The sequence below is a fragment of the Lissotriton helveticus genome, chromosome 6 (genome assembly GCF_964261635.1).
Source record: "Lissotriton helveticus chromosome 6, aLisHel1.1, whole genome shotgun sequence".
Taxonomy (NCBI): Eukaryota; Metazoa; Chordata; class Amphibia; order Caudata; family Salamandridae; genus Lissotriton; species Lissotriton helveticus.
In genome coordinates, this window is record NC_136067.1 from 2,023,487,341 (window position 1) to 2,023,503,222 (window position 15,882).

Sequence of the window (15,882 nt, forward strand, 5' to 3'; positions counted from 1 at the left end):
TATCTGAATTATAATTAGATATGGTCTATAAGGACTAAAAGGGCTGTCAGCTCAAGTAATTTTGTTGCAATTTTGTTTTTTTTTCTTGTTTCTTCTTCTCTTCTCTTTTTCTTTAAAATAGGAATATTCAGTCTCCCTCTTTTTCTTCTTTATTCTCTTAATTTTCTAATTTTTCCTCTAAATTTCTTCTCTTCATCTAACTGTTTTCTCTTCTCCTTTTTCTCTTTGGACGCTATGGCCCAGGGACACGGCACCCATATGTTCTAGGAACTGATAGTTCCTATGCCTCCTATAATGGGGAGGGTGGGGGGAGGGGTTCTGGGTAAACGGGTGGGGGTGGGAAAGGGTAAGGGTTGGTGGTGGGGGTGTAAGGCAGAGGTATTCGTTGCAAGGATGTTCATTTGGTATCTTAGCTGGTATTTAAGTTGTAGCTGTGAGGACTATATATTGCTGAGGTTTGCTATTCTTTTTTTTTTCATCATCTCAATATGGAGGAAAAGAAGATAAAAGTGAAAATATGCACTATTAATATCAATGGTCTTAATGACTTTAAAAAGATTGGAATGTTTCGCTCTATAATTCAGACATTGTCTATCGATTTATTATGTATACAAGAAACTCATATTGCATGGGACAAACGCTCACTTTTGGATAAGTTGGGTTTGGAGGTGCTACTTGTCTCTAAGCAGATGGGTATAAAAAGAGGCATTGCTATCTGCATGCGAAAGGGAGTTGCGAAGTGTTCAAAAACTCTAGCTGATAAATGGGGTAGATGGGGACTCGCTGAGCTAATTATTGGTGGTTCTAAATTTTCTTTATGTTGTATGTATGGGCCGAACTTAGATGATGCGGAAGTTTTTAATATTATTAACACAGAATTAGCTATTTGGGCGCAACCTATTATAATATGTGGGGACCTGAACATTCATCTGCCAGCCGACTGGAATATCAACTCAGGAAGAAGGTATATCGGTCATAAACCCAGAACTTATTATGCCCTTCGGGAGTTGGTTTTGAATAACGGATTAACGGATGTGTGGCATAAAAGGTATTCTAAAGATCCTGGATATACCTTTTACTCCTATCCACATCGTAAGTTTGCCCGATTAGACTATTTTTTCACGTCTTTGCAGTTTTTGGAGACAATTAGTCTTGAAATTCTTCCCCAAGTCATCTCAGACCATAATCCTATAATTGCTGAGATTGAGGTTTCTACAGAATCTAAGAATTCAAGTAGATCTTGGTCATTTCAGAGAAACCTTCTACTAGATGAGGATTACTTACAATTTATGGCGACTATTATCAATAACTATTTTTTAATAAATAACGATTCAGCCTCCCCCCCAGTGGTGTGGGATGCATTTAAATCAATCATACGCGGAGAGACAATTAGCTTTGCAAACTTCAAGAGGAAAAAAACACAAACAGAATTTAGAGAGAGATTAAATAAAATCAGGTCAGCTGAGATGGACCTAGCGATGGCTTGTAAAAATAATGTTGGTATAGAAGAGTCGCAGCTACGCCTAGTAATTGAACGTTCTGGCCTACGGACTCATATTGCTGATAAAGTAGCATCAGATTTCAAGCTTTTCAAAACCGAACGTTATGAATATAGTGAGCGTACCGGTAAAATATTAGCACAGCGTTTACGTCAGAAATCCTCTATCAATGAAATCAAGGGCGTCAATGATTTGAACGGTGACTATTATGAATCTAGGGGAGGAATTTTAGAGTCATTCTTGGGGTTCTATAAAACATTGTATAATGACTTTCACAATGAAGTAGATAAGACTTTGAATCCCGTAGATTATATTTGCGGTACTAATCAATTAGTATTGGGATGTGAAGAGACCAACGCATTTGGACGTCCAATAAGTTGGGAAGAGATTGAGCAAGCCATTCTGAGTCTTGCTGCAGGCAAAGCTATGGGATTTGATCCGATACCTCTCGAATTCTATCGCACATTTAGACATATGTTGAAACCAGAATTGGTAAAGATTTTTAATTCTGCATTTCAAGGGAAGCCACCTGATTCCTGGTCCACCGCTATTATAGTAGTGTTTTTGAAGAAACATAAGGATCCGAAAGAATTAGGTTCATATCTACCTATATCTCTTATTACGGCAGATAGTAAGATCTATTCAAAGATTCTTGCAAACAGGCTCAACCAGGTGATGTCTAGTCTAGTGTCTAATATTCAACATGGTTTTATCAGAGGTAGAGATACCACTGACCATGTGAGACGTGTTATTACACTTCTAGATTGGGCACAGGCAAAGGAATCCCCAGTCGGGGTGATCTTACTCGATGCTGAAAAAGCGTTTGATAGAGTAGACTGGGGATTCCTTTGGACTGTGTTAGAAGGGAAGGGATTTCCTATACAATTTATTCAGGCGGTACGGTCATTGTATTCTGGTCCCAAGGGTATTGTAAGACTGGGCACTGACTATTCAAGACCCTTTCCAATTACGAGAGGGACGAGACAAGGGTGCCCTTGCTCCCCGCTTTTATTTGCATTATATTTAGAACCCTATTTAAGTAGACTTATTTTGGAACCAAATATTCCACCAGTTCATCTTTTTGGAGTAGACCATAAAGTTTTAGCGTATGCGGATGACGTTGCAATTGTTACCTCAGACGTCTCCTCTGCGTTACCTACAATAATTAATTTGGCTAATGAGTTCGGAAAGGTCTCCGGCTATAAGCTAAACATTACCAAGACCCAGATTATTCACTCAGAAACGGGTAAACCCATTGACATCCCACTTAATACTACTGGCTCTTATCTTGGTGTTACTCTATCATCCAAGGTTGAGGATATTGTTGCATTAAATATAGACCCCTTGCTCATATCCTCTAATAGATTGCTAGAAAGATTTAATAATCTACATCTGTCATTATATGGTCGAACTAACGTTATCAAAATGATGATCTTCCCAAAATTTTTGTATTTCTTTCGTACAATCCCCCTATTTTTTTCAATGTCTCTTTTCAATAGAATTGATAGAATGGTGTCTAGGTTTTTATGGGGATACCATCGTGCCAGAAGATCTTTAAAATGGTGCACTCTCCCACTAGATTGTGCCGGCTTAGGGCTTCCGAATTTTAAAATGTATTACTGGGCTATTGCTCTGAAAACCTTTCGGGTTTTGCTCTTTCATGATTATGTATTAGATCCAGCTATGTCACCTTCTATCTTTGAAATGCTCCTCGGTACTGACGCACGGCAATGTTTGGTGAAAATCATTGAACCTAGCTATTATAAAAAAACAAAGTTCAAGGTAGTCCATGCGGCATGTTTAATTTGGAGGCAAATGAATAAAATTTTAGGTTTAGTCCCAAAACTGAACTACTATACACCTCTGCTCGATAATAAGTTATTACCAGCAATTTTTCAAGATATGGTAATTCACCGGTGGTATATGAAACAGATTCATTCACTCGGTCAACTGTACCAAAATGGGTCCCTTTTGTCCTTCTCTAAACTACAAGAGATTTTTGGTTTATCTAGGAATGATTTTTTTAAATATCTACAGATTCGTAGCTTCCTGGAAAAAAAAAATGTTTTATTTACTGATACTATGGAAACTATTGATATTCTGGAAAGCTCTAGGAAGAACAGTCGTACTGGCACTATTTACCAATTAATGAATAACAGGATTCAGAATGATTTGGATCATCATACCCGGAAATGGGAGAGGAAGCTCTGTATTGAAGGGATTGACCTGGTAAAAGTATTTGAGATGAGCAATAAGACACTAATTAATAGCTCTCTTAAAAGCCAACATTTTATGTCCACCCTAGATCTTTATTATACACCTGCAAAACTGGTAAAATGGAAAGCTGTAAAAGGTGTCAATTGCAGTCGTTGTGGTACTTTAGCAGCCGGCTCAATTCATATGTTCCATAGTTGTTCTAAACTTGTTGTATATATTGAGAAGATCGAAAAGTTTTTGTCTAATTTGTTACATGTTCGGATTACGTTGCATCCTACTATTATTATTTTTGGTGTGTATTTTCCTCCTCAGGATTTAACAATAGATCAAGAATATTTTCTGTTTATCGGAATGTCTATTTTTCGAGCTTGTATCACTTCTAGATGGTTGGATGTAGATCCTCCAACGTTTGAGTTATGGTTGGGAAAGCTGCTAAATGTTTATAGAATGGATAAAGCAGTTTATAAACTGAAAGGACTCAAAAAGAAGACTTTTGGTCGGAAGTTATGGCTACCAATTGATAATTGGATTTGAATCGCATTATGGTTATTTCTTTTCTGTAAAGAACTCTGTTTGATTTTGTATTTCTTTTTTTGGTCATGCCCTTGTATGTATTACCTCTGCCAGAAAATAATAAAAAAAAAAATAAAAAAAAAATAAAAATGTAGTATTTAAGTTTGACAAATTAAGCACCCCACCTTAGTCACAGGCCTTTGGCCCACCCACACAAGTGAGGTATCATTTTACTCGGGAGAACAAGGGGAATGCTGGGTGGAAGGACATTTATGCCGGCAGGGAGATCCCACCCAAAAATGTATGGAAAAGTGGGTTTTTTAACCTAAATTCAAGGTTTGCAGGAATTTCTGGGTAGGAAAACATTGGGGGACCCACGCATGCCATACCTCCCTGGACTGCCCCGGGTGTCTAGTTTTCAGAACTGTTTGGGTTTGGTAGTTTCCAAAGATGCCCGCCAAGCCCCGGGTCAAAAGCTCAGGTGACCCCCTCAAAAAATAAGATACTTTTACTAAAGGTAATTTTTAAGTCTCCACCGTACGAATTGGGCCTTTTTCTGTTGCAGCCACTATGCCTACCCATGCAAGTGAGGTACCATTTTTATCGGGAGACCTGGGGGAACACAGGGTGTGAGGTAATTTGTGTGAGCCCAGTAATGCCACGCTTTCCCACACAAAAACGTGTGAAAAACTGTTTTTTTTCAGCTAAAATGGAGGTTTGCAAGGGATTCTGGCTAAATAAACGTTGGAGGATCCACGCAAGCCATACCTCCTTGGAAGCCCCCGGGTGTCTACTTTTCAGAAATGTGTGGGTTTGGTACGTTTCCCTAAATGGCCGTCTAGCACGGGGCCAAAAACCCAGGTAACCCCTCTTGCAAAAGCTGGTGGTTTTGACATTGTCACCATTGTCAAAACCACCAGCTTTTGCAAGAGGGGTTACCTGGGTTTTTGGACCTGTGCTAGTCAGCCATCTAGGGAAACCTACCAAAACCACACATTTCTGAAAAGTAGATACCCGGGGGCTTCCAAGGAGGTATGGCTTGCGTGGATCCTCCAACGTTCCTTTACTCAAAATCCCTTGCAAATCTCGATTATAGCTCAAAAAAATCAGATTTTTCACACATTTTTGTGTGGGAAAGCGCGGCATTACTGGGCTCACACAAATTTCCTCCCACCCAGCGTTCCCCAAGGTCTCCCGATAAAAATGGTACCTCACTTGCGTGGGTAGGCATGGTGGCTGCAACAGGAAAAGGTCCAAAATGTACGGTGGTGAATTTAAAATACCCTATAGCAAAATAACCTTGATTTTGGGGGGGGGGCACCTGAGTTTTTGGAGTCCAGGGAGGTATGGCATGCGTGGGTCCCCCAATGTTTTTCCTACCCAGACTCCCCCGGGTGTCTAGTTTTCAGAACTGTTTGGGTTTGGTAGTTTCCAAAGATGCCCGCCAAGCCCCGGGCAAAAAACTCATGGGAACCCCCTTGCAAAACCAAATTGTTTTGAATAAATTAAGTTTTCAATTTGAGAGCTTGCGACTCTTGGGACAATATTGCATGGAAATTGTGACAGACAATTTCAAGTTTGCAGGAGATTGTGGATAAAAAAACAACAAAAGAATTCACCAGAAAGACATGACCATATACTCCCATGGTTTAATAATAATATCTAAAGTTATTTATAGCTATAATGTACACCTTAACAGAGTTACTCAAAAGTCAAACATTCAAGCACGGCTATCTATACCTCAAAGACACACACATACAGGTTGAATTTGGCACGAGGTCGAGTGATGGTTCAGTACATAAAATTTTATTAACAAGATATTTCAAAAAAATGAAATGCTCTGTCAATAAATAAATGCATAAAAACCGAACCAGTGACTCGCAACTCGGGAGCTGTAAACCCACGACAAGGCACCAACCGTTTTACAGGCCATTCACGCACCTTTCATACCTGATACAAACCAGACCATGGACACCATCCGGAAGGAAAAGCAACACATAACAACAATCACAATAAGGGACAAGGTACATCCTACTTCAGAAAGAGATTAAAAAGACAAATATTACTGCACAGCCATCTAATCCGCAAGCACACACACATACTGGTTGGATTTGGCACGAGGGTGAGTGATGATTCAGTATATACAATTGTATTCGCAAGTAATTTCACAAAAATGAAATACACTGCTTATAATTGAAAGTATGATAAACTGAACCACTGACTCACAGCTCGTGAGCTGTAAAGCCACGTCAAGGTACCAACCTCTTTACAGGCCATTCATACACCTTTCATAAGTGTGACACATACAAAACATTCACACCGCCAGCCGCGGACCCATCACATTTCAACACTCACACCAGCAGACAGCGCCATTCAAGGGCCCATCACTTTCACATGCCCACATTTCCGACATTGCAACTACACAAAATGATGGACTGAGTGTCACTCAACTAGCAGTGTGTGTAGTGACCAACAGAAAGTAACTACTCACACACCGCCAGCCGAGCGCCAGTCCACCCACACCACCATCCAAGCATCAGACCATGCACACCGCCAGCCAAACACCACTCAGCGCACACCGACAGCCAAGTACCACTCCACACGCACCACCAGCCAAGCATCACTCCACGCACACCACCAGCCAAGCGCCACTCCAACATACACAACACCAGCCAAGCACCACTCCGTGCACAGACAGCCAAGTACCACTCCACGCACACCATCCAGCCAAGCGCCACTCCACACACACCGCCAGCCAAGCGCCACTCCACGCACACCACCATCCAATCACCAGACCATGCACACCGCCAGCCAAACACCACTCAGCACACACCGACAGCCAAGTACCACTCCACACACACCACCAGCCAAGCATCACTCCACGCACACCGCAAGCCAAGCACCACTCCCCACACACCGCCAGCCAAACACCTCTCCGTGCACAGACAGCCAAGTACCACTCCACGCACACCACCAGCCAAGCGCCACTCCACACACACCACCAGCCAAGCGCCACTCCGCAAACACAACACCAGCCAAGCACCACGCCGTGCACAGACAGCCAAGTACCACTCCATGCACACCATCCAGTAAAGTGCCACTCCACATACACCGCCAGCCAAGCACCACTCCGTGCAAAGACAGCCAAGTACCACTCCACGCACACCACCAGCCAAGCACCACTCCACACACACCACCATCCAAGCACCAGACAATGCACACCGCCAGCCAAACACCACTCAGCGCACACCGACAGCCAAGTACCACTCCACACACACCACCAGCCAAGCACCACACATCGCACACCCCAAGCCAAGCGCCACTCCACACTAACCGTCAGCCAAGCGCCACTCCACGCACACCACCATCCAAGCACCAGACCATGCACACCGCCAGCCAAACACCACTCAGTGCACACCGACAGCCAAGTACCACTCCACACACACCACCAGCCAAGCACCACTCCACGTACACCGCAAGCCAAGCGCCACTCCACACACACCGCCAGCCTAGCACCACTCCGTGCACAGACAGCCAAGTACCACTCCACGCACACCACCAGCCAAGCACCACTCCACACACACCACCAGCCAAGCGCCACTCAACACACACCACCAGCCAAGCGCAACTCCACACACACCGCCAGACAAGCACCACTCCACGCACACCACCAGCCAAGGACAAATCCAAACGCAACACCAGGCAAGCGCAGGAGCACGCACACCGCCAACGAAACACCAGACCACGCACACCGCCAGCCAAGCACCAGTCCACAGACACCGCCAGACAAGCACCAGTCCACAGACACCGGCAGCCAAGCGCCAAACCATGCACACTGTCAGACAATGGACACTACACGCAAACCAACATCATACTTTAGTTTTTTTTAAAATAAAACAAAAACAAAAACAAATTGCAAATTGATACAAAACTACTAACTCAACAACTAAATCTAAAAAGACTACACAAATGCAAACTTTGAAACAGAACAATAAGTTTTAAAGAATTAAGACCAACCAGTTCACTTTACCACTCATTGATACTCCCAAAAATTATTTTGCGTGTGGTACAATCTGAAACAAGCAGGTATACACAGCCCGGGGTTTGAAGGGCAGTCGGGGCAGTACATACGAACCTCCTTCCGCAAACCTCTTCGCCAACAGACTCTACATCTCCGACTGGGAAAGTCTATTGAGGTTGTAGGAGGAATTGTATCAGGAAAGTGGCGATCTTTCAATCTGGCAACATCCTCCACCACTCCAACTCTAGGAACACTTGCCTGTTCCACTAAAACAAGGCTGCCTACTACAGACTCCTGAAACTTTACAAAAGTCATCTTTGACTGGGGACAAGATTTCTGGAACACAACAAGAGCATTAAAGATTGCCAAGTGGAAAAGATGGATAGCCAACTTCTTGTACCAAATGTAAGCCTTACGAAGAGCAGCATACGGTTCCAACCTCTGATCTACTCTGTCAACACCACCCATGTACTTATTGTAGTGCATTATGCACACAGGTTTGCGCACTTCTGCAACCTGACCCCAAACTGGCACCGGTTCAGTGCTTTCATCATGTATTGTAGTCAACATGTAGACATCTCTCCTGTCTGAAAACTTCACAGCTAGAAGCTCCTCACAACGCAATGCACTGCACTGTCCCTGAGCAAGCTTTCGACAAACAAGTTATTTTGGGAAACCTCTACGGTTTGAGCGGATTGTGCCACAAGCAACAGTGTCCACTTTGGCCAATTCCCTGAACAACCGCACTCCAGTGTAGAAGTTATCGACATACAAATGATGGCCAAGTTCCCACACAATTTTCTCAGTCACTCCAAAAGTCGACGGACAACCAGGGGGGTTAATCCTGGATTCCTTACCAGTGTACACCCTGAAATTAGAGACATATCCAGTCTCACTGTCACACAGAATATACAGTTTGATTCCATAGTGTGCCCTCTTACTAGGAATGTATTGCCGAAATACCAAGCGGCCCTTGAACAACAGCAAAGACTCATCCACTGCAATTTCTTTCCCAGGATAAAAGATCTCAGGAAATCGATCAACAAAATGATCAATGACAGGCCGAATCTTGAAAAGACGGTCACATTCAGGGTGATCTCGTGGCAAAGCAAGACTATTGTCAACAAAATGCATCATCCGAAGCAGAAGCAAATACCTATCATGACTCATGACTGCCGAAAATATAGCTGTTGCCATCAAGGGACTAGTAGACCAATATGAAGCCATTGATGGTTTCCTAAGAAAGCCCATCAAAAAAGATAAACCCAAAAACTTTTTCATCTCCTCCAAATTTGTGGGAGTCCACCGGGTACCTCTAGCGTGGGGCTTAAGGCTGGCACTGTTCACCCTCAAAAAAATGTCAGCATACAAATTAGTCTGCTCTACAATCTCTGCCAAAAACACATCATCCATAAACAACTTGAAAAAATCAGTATGCAAAAAGTTTTCAGTGTTCACCCTACACCCTGGAACACCAGTAAATTCAGGCAATGCCGGCTGCACCATGCCTGGTGCAACCCAGAGGTCAGAACTTTCAACGTCAAGTCTTGCAGCCGCACGCTGCCGCCCAGCTGCCTCTTGTCTCACTACACCAACTGGAAGTCTAGCAGCCCAGATGTCTCTTGCCGCACTATTGGCACAGCAATGTCCTCCGCAACCACAGGCACAGCAATGTCCCCCGCAACCACAGGCACATGATCCACACCAAAAGTAGCTTCATCAGCACTCAGAGTGTCTTCATCATCAGATGAAGCCATGTATAGAGAAAACTCACTACCTGAATCCTCACCTCCCATCTCTGGCTCAGATTCAGAATCAGTCTCAGGACCATGGTCAGAGGAAGAATCAAAAAGCATTCCAACAACTTGCTGAGCAGTAATCCGGCGGCTAGCCATTATCCTTACAAATAAAGGAGTCTGCACAAACAACTCAACAACCCCAACACTGTGCAAAGTAAGATAAAAAATGTAAGCCTTTTTCACAAAAATCTATATTTAAAAAAAATATACAATTCACTTACAAGACACAACTACACTCACCAGCACCTACTCTGCAAAGACACAGCAAATTGGCAACGATATCCCACTAGAAAGAAGAAAAAACAAAATTACATCTACAGAAGGACACATCAAAAACAAATGCATAACATGTTTTACAATCACAAAAAACAGAAACCAAACATACTCGTAATACTACACTCTTTGCAAAATAAACAATTACATTACAATTGAACAAAAAAGAGGTCTCTTACCAAACACATGCAACTACAGAAGCAGCAGAACAACAGAACCACCAGTAACGGAGCCGCACACTGCAACAATCTAAAGAGAAAAAAACAATACACATTAGAAGAAACAAAAACAACACACATTACAACAGGCTATGTCACAGGGTAAGTCACAAATGGGGTGTCTGTCCCAAAGGGGGGAAGATTATAAATCATTATAAACGTGGGCCCTATGGAAGCAACCCTACGGAGGACAGAGAGGCAAAATAAAGACACAGCAGAACATACTTTTGAAAACAAATGGGCCCAAGGAAGCAACCCTTGGCCAAGGGGTCGCTCCCTATAAAAAAAAAATCCCTGGAGTCTACTGGGCTTTTCTATCCCCCACTGGGTCCAGAAACGGTAAAACAAACAGCCGATCTGCCCCCAGGGGGGGCAGAACAGTCTACAATATTTATAATGCCCCCTGGAAGCGACCCTTGCCCAAGGGGTCGCTTCCTTTATAAATATAATAAAATCCCTGGTGTCTAGTGGGCTTTTCTGCTCCCCCTGGGTCCAGATGCGGCCCAAAAAATGGCTGATCTGCCCCCAGGGGGGGCAGACATGTCTAAAAAAATTATGGGCCTCTAGGAAGCGACCCTTCCCCAAGCAGTCGCTTACTTTATAATTACAATCAAATCCCTGGTGTCTAGTGGGCTTTTCTGCCCCCCCTGGGTGCAGATCGGCCCAAAAAAATGGCTGATCTGCCCCAGGGGGGGGGGGGCAGAAAAGTCAGAAAAATTATTTGTCCCCCTAAGGAAGCGACCCTTGCCCAAGGGGTCTCTTCCTTTATACATATAATAAAATCCCTGGTGTCTAGTGGGCTTTTCTGCCCCCCCCGGGTCCAGATGCGGCCCAAAAAACGGCCAAGTCTAAAAAAAAATAAGGGGCGCGAAGAAGCGACCCTTCCCCAAGGGGTCGCTTCCTTTACGATTACAATCTCATCCCTGGTGTCTAGTGGGCTTTTCTGACCCCCCTGGGTGCAGATCGGCCAAAAAAAGGCCGATCTGCCTCAGGGGGGGGCAGAAAAGTCTGAAAAATTATTTGGCCCCAAAAGGCAGCGACCATTGCCCAAGGGGTCGCTTCCTGCACAGTTTTACATGCCAAAAAACAATCCCTGGTGTCTAGTGGGGCAATCCTGGTGCACGATCGCGAGGCTGTGCGCGATCGTGCACCAGGAATGCCCTGCATTGGGACATCAGGGGAGAGGAAACACAGTTTCCTCCCCCCCGATGCCTCAAGGCACCGAAAAACGGCCCCCCCGCCCCACCGGAGCAGGAAACACCAACCTTGTTCCTGGACGCCCTGGAATGAAATGGATTCCAGCGCATCCAGCACTTCCTGATGATGTCGGCACGTGCTGTGCGCGCTGACGTCACCAGGAAGCGTGGGGGGGCCAGGGGGTGGCAGCGGAAATTCTTCCGCAGCCACCCCAGGTAAAAAGACCAGGATCGATGCACAAGTTGGGGAGTGCCAGCGCTCCCCCCAGGGCTGTACTGATGACGGAGCGGTTCCGTCATCAGCACAGCCCAACCGATGCTGATGACGGAACCGCTCCGTCATCAGCATCGAAGGGGTTAACATGGAGGGAAAGTAAGCACCAAACTGCGTGACACACCAGGCATGGGAAAACATGGAGAGAAATATTGCCTTTCAGCTGGAAATGGTATAGCCCAAAGCTCTGTTTTTAATATAAAATCAGGGCCTTCGGTGGTCTTAGCACTAAAAATATAGGATATGAAAAAAATATTATTGCCTACCTGTGCTCGTGGAAGACAATTTCTATGGACTGGAATCTAGAGAATGCTAAAGTGATTCTGGTATTTTACTGACCTCTGCTGGTTGTTTTCTATCAATAAAGTATAATAGAGGCAGTTGCCAGAAAAATTAAAAAAATAAAGTCCCTCAGCTGGAAAGAATCCTAGTATTTTACTGACCTTTGCTGGTCGTTTCTATGAACACAGTTAAATCGAGGCAGTTGACCAGATAAAAAAAGTCCCTAAACGCATGCAGACAAGTCCTAGGGCTGATCTCCAGAGCCCACAAAGTACATACACATATAAGTATATACTAAATTATATAAGTATATACTATACTAAGTATATACTGAATGCTTGACCTAAAAAGAAAACAGTTTGGTGCAGGGACCACAGTGACAGCGGTTCCTGCAAAGGCTTTCCAAATGACCGCAAGCTTGGATGTCATCTATAATTTTGGTGGACGGCATCTCTGTCAGTAATTTACTCCGTCACCCTGGCAGAGAAACAAACATAGACGTCACATAGGTGTCACAACTGCGATCCCTAGGTCACCCGCCACTTTGCCTGCGACCCTTGACTTTCCTCACTGTTTGTGAGGACACAGCAGTTAGGAGTTTTGGCTCATAGTTGAAAAACAGGTCATTCTGTTTACGTTAGGCATTGGAAAATATTTGCTGCTTACAATTACAGGCTTCCATTATGAGCATAATTATAACATTAGGACACTGGCGTCTGTAGGTGTTATTGTAGAGAACGGCATGGCACGCAGTTACAGAATATCTATGGGGCAGCTTGCATGTACTGAATGTGGGGAGGCAGCGAGCACAAAATAAATAGACTTACCATCCTGGCTTGCAGTGCAACGCCCTCCTCCCTTGAGTGTCCAAGATACCTATGGGTGAACGTGCGCTTTACAAATTTAATTTTTATGTACTGTAAAGGCGAATGAAGACAAAAATTGGACAAGGGCTTAGTCTTGAAAATACAGATGGAACCACATGTGAAAGAGATTTACCTCATTAGAGTACAAATCACATGAAGCAATATATTTTTTTTCTTTTTCATTTCATGAATTTGCACTGGGAGGGACAGATGGTAATATCAGCGTTCCTACCTTCCTGGCTAGGTATATCCTGTTAAGACACGCAGCGGTGCAGCTTAGGTGACAAGAGAGGAAGAACTACAACACCCAGGAGCACGCCCGCCAGAACTAACACTCCCAGAAGGCTGTGCGCGTCAACCGCGCTATGCGGGCGGGACCATTTAAACAACCCGGATGACAGCGGTCGGCGTCGGATATTCTGAACCGTAGACGCAGGTTCGTGGAGCAGCGAGGAAGAAAGTGAGCTCCGTCGTATCCGAGGCTTTGGAGCGGGAGCCGTCATTGTTCACGGTGAGCTGTCAAGGCGCTGCCTTGACCTGTGTTTGCGGTGCAAACAGCCCGCAGCGTTACCTTGTGGACTTCGGTCCTTCCGTTCAGTCTCAGTCCCCGCTCGAGGGTTCTCGAGTGTGCTAAGACTTCAAGACTCGCGATACTTCCGAGACAGTCCCCGCTCGAGGGTAAACGAGGATTACGAACACCTGTTCGTGTAGTACCTTCTTGGCAGTCCCCGCTAGAGGGTTATCGAGCGCCAGGACGCTGAACTTTGGTTGTCCATTATTGCCAGTCCCCGCTCGAGGGTTATCGAGCGCAAGGACGTATTGACACATATTGCCAGTCCCCGCTCGAGGGTTATCGAGTGTGGAGAACAGACCCGTATTATTTTGCGTTGTTCATAGCGTTTGCCCTCCGTTGGAAGCGTGTCAGGACGGACACGAATGCGGAGGACGGTACGGAAGGAGTAAGAGACCCAAAGGGTTATTTCAGTATCGAGTGGCATTGTCGGCCATTAATTATCACAGTGTCCTCTGTTGGAAGGTGCTAGGACGAGCATCATTGCAGAGGACGGTTAGATATGTGACCGTGACATTTCGATACCTACATTTGTGTACCAGTTTACCCTTCGGTGGGCTTCTCTTAATAAAGAGCTTTTGGAATCCTCTAAAGAAGCCTGGTACGTCCTCTGTGTGGTTAACAGGGGGTGTGGGCTGGGTTGCTCGATCCCGAGGGAATCAGGATTACATAATATCCGACCTGACACTTCATCAATCTACCTCCTGGTCGAGTAATCGGTCGTGGCCACCTTGGAGGATGTGTTGGCAGCGTTGGTAGACGTACAAAACGAGCTAGCCGCCTCACGCCAGGAAACGGCAGATTTAAGGGCTAGAGTGGATCATCAACAGCGCAATCCGTTCAACGCGGGGGCGTCCACCACAGGAAACCCGGCTGCAGTGGTAGTTGAGATGCCTGTGGCCATTCCTCTGGCCACACCGGAGAGGTATAGTGGGGATCCTACCACGGTTCAGGGTTTCATAACACAAGTGGCGCTACATTTCTCCTGTAAACCGAAGTCGTTTCCAACCAATCAGGCGAGAGTGGCCTTTATGATCTCGTACTTGGCAGGGAATGCGGCTCAATGGGCGGTTCCGTTGGTGATCAGGGACGACCCGCTTCTGTACGACTGGGAACAATTCCAAGAAGAGTTTATAAAGGTGTTCGATAGGAGAACGGATTCGTATACGGCAGACAGGGAACTGCTGGAATTGAAACAAGGCACCACCGGACTGGTCCATTATCTGAACGCATTCAGGCGCTTGGTTGCGGAATACAAATGGCCCTCTGCCAAACAAACAGCGCTTTTTCACCAGGGACTGAGCGAGGACCTGAAAGACGTGATAGCGCAGATAGACCCACAACCGGTGCACTGTGAAGACCTGATCAGCCTGGCCCTTCGCCTCGTCCATCGTCTTAGTGAAAGACATGGAGGGGTGCATAAAAAGGACAAAGCCCCAACCGCTTCGGGGCATACGGCTGTCTCCGAACCCGCGTCCACACCCCGCGTTGATTCCATGGACATCGGGGCTGTCAGAGCCAGCCTCACGGCCACAGAAAGAGAGTCGCGAAGAAAACAGGGCCTGTGTTTGTACTGCGGCAAAAAGGGGCACTATGTCCGTGAATGCCCTGCGAAACCCAAGACAGGGCGTCCTCGTCCCAGTCGCGTGTCCACAGCGGCGGTGGACAGACCGGCGGAAAACTAGCGAACTCCCAGAACGTCGAAGGGGATTCTCGGAGTCATGGTTACATCCCTTCTGCACAACTACGCACATACGAAAGCAAGAGACACTTGTTTATCCCTTTACAGCTACTGATCAGGAACCGATGGGTTTCGGTCTCGGCTATGGTCGACTCAAGGGACACAGGGCTGTTTATGGATATAAAGGAAGCCCAACGCGTAGGAACCGTGTTACAGAAGTGTGAAATCCCGGAGGACGTCTTTGCTGTGGATGGGCGCAGGCTGGTTTCAGGGCCCATCAGCCATCACACCGGGAATATCAAGGTGGTACACGGAACACAACACACAGAGACGTTGGACTTTAACATCATCTGTGCTCCGCAGTACGGGATCATATTGGGCTTACCGTGGCTGAAGAAACACAACCCCTCAATCAATTGGGAGACTCAGGAGCTAAGACTGGACTCCCCTTTCTGTTCACGGGTCTGCACAC